Below are 2,269 nucleotides of genomic sequence, written 5' to 3'. Positions count from 1 at the left end.
ACACAGTCATATAAAATTTCATGTTGCTGCAATAACAATACGCAATCATATGTCGAAATCTGCATTTTGCGAGTTGCAGTCTGGATACATAGTCATATTTACATAGAATTTCATATTGCTGAAATAAGAAACCACAATCATATTTCGAAACTTTTATTTTATTTGCTGCAATTTGAAAACATAGTCATTTGTTGCAGCAAGGGACATGCGCCACTGCACTTAGAGTTGCACAACATATTTTTCTTTTGCAAAAGCGTCTCAGAGTCTGACATTTATACCGGCAGTTGCAATCGAAGAATCCCTGGCCGCTTTCCATCATCGCAACTGCCCTTAGAGCAACAGTTTTCTTTGTTGTAATTCCTCCTCTGAGATTATTGCAGGGCAAGTACTGAACTGGGACCTAAAATAAACTGTCGCAGTCATAGCCACAGTCGCATCTCGTATATTTAAAAACAATCCATTTATTATCTTGCATGGAGCCGGCGTGGCACATCATCTCACATCCCGATTCGGTAGAAGCCATCACCCGTTGTCTAGAGAACGACACCCAATGTCGACCTTGAATCTCCTCTTCCTCGATCAAGTCCGGAACTGGAACTCAGTCTGTACATCCCCCTTCCACAGGTAGCAAACGACAGTCTGAGCTCTGCTGCAGGTTTTGTGCTTATTCTTCTAAGCACTTGTACGTCTCAGTCCTGTGTTTTTTAATATCACGAGGTGACGCCTCTGAATCAGTCAAGTATTGTCCATTATTGTCTGGAACACACTTTTTCTCTGTTCTCAACCTCCGTTCCCCTTCTGTGTTGCCCTCTTGCACTGGAGATTTACTATGACCATTGGCCTGCAGCTTTTCAGTTCCTTTCTCAGTGCTAACACTCACTTGATTAATTATATTTTCAAGGTCGTCCTCAGCGTGAACGTTCGCCATTGCTTCAGGAGATAAACTCGATGAAGACATACCATATTTAGGAGTGCGTCCAAACACCGCTTCGTATGGGGGCGTTTTAATTCCAAAATGTACAGTGCTATTCTTCGTTAAGTGCACAAATCTTAGTGCACAGCTCCATTCCGTGGTGTTGCGCTCGCTCTACACTGCCTTGGCTCGGCCCATGCCTAGGTTTACCGTGCACAATCTTAAAACTGGGCTGTAGTTCAGTTAAAATGCTCATTATTTTGGTGACGAACTCTCGACCATTCCGCAAGTCTAAGGGAGCGCCTAACAACGTAAAAATATCAGTAATATCGCATATCTCCTCATCTGTTTTGGACTATAGTGAGCTGAGAACAACGAATTTAGTGAATTTATAGTCTCCATTTCGAGGCAGTTGTTAAGTCAATGAGATCAAGTTGACATCTGGAATTTAATTCCTTGAACAACATGGACCCCACTACTACTCCTTTCTCCTGACCCTTTTGTTTTTTGTAAACGAGCCTCGCATAAGCTAAGATAAATCTGAACATCTCTGTATGTTATATTATGGTACTTTGCCTTTACCATTCAGTCGCGTCCACTGTGGCCTATCGTTACGTGAGCATCGTACATAATATCATACAGTTCTTAACTGATTCAAACATAGCTGCACTGCTGTATAACGTAACATTAACCAACTGACGACAATTAAATCCATGCCCAACGCACCATCAATAATCTTCTACTGCACACATCCACTAATAGGGGCCAGTACACTTTCACTAGTATATTTTTTTTCATTTTATGGTATGCTTTCATTGCTCATTTTAGTGATGGTATACAAACCTTTCCTAACCATGCATTTCCACTATTACATGAACAAACAGCAGATTCTATTAAAAAAAATTTTTTTTGAAGTACCGTACTGAGTGAAAAGTAGTAGTACCGATATTATGTCAGATCTGTTCGTAATCAATTACGTACATTATAATTGTAGAATCTGGAAATAACAAAAATATTTTGACCCCGACGTGATTTGAACACGCAACCTTCTGATCTGGAGTCAGACGCGCTACCGTTGCGCCACGGAGTCACATGAGCGTTTGAGACAATATGGTTAAATATATTTGGAAAACAATCTTAAAAATGCGTACTGAAATATATATCATTTTTTAAAATAAAGTTAAACATTGTAAAATGAAATAGCGGCAATGACAAAGATGACGCTTGAAGTTGAAATGTCGATCAGCTATAACTTTTTTCTAAATGGTGGAAATCTTTGCGGTGCTCAGGTATAATTCGAAATACATAGAAGCTCTCAAGACACTGAACCTAACGGAGAATAATTCTATTATGAGC

At 39.8% G+C, this 2,269-nt stretch overlaps 1 non-coding gene across 1 annotated transcript; it reads right to left on the bottom strand.

Annotated features, from left to right (window-relative positions):
• Window positions 1-1,931: 1,931 nt before the first annotated feature.
• Window positions 1,932-2,003, bottom strand: Trnaw-cca. Its single transcript has one exon. It is a non-coding gene; the product is annotated as a tRNA-Trp (tRNA).
• Window positions 2,004-2,269: the final 266 nt, after the last annotated feature.

The sequence above is a fragment of the Schistocerca americana genome, chromosome 2 (genome assembly GCF_021461395.2).
Source record: "Schistocerca americana isolate TAMUIC-IGC-003095 chromosome 2, iqSchAmer2.1, whole genome shotgun sequence".
NCBI classification, from domain to species: domain Eukaryota; kingdom Metazoa; phylum Arthropoda; class Insecta; order Orthoptera; family Acrididae; genus Schistocerca; species Schistocerca americana.
This window is presented reverse-complemented; position numbering and strand designations above follow the sequence as displayed.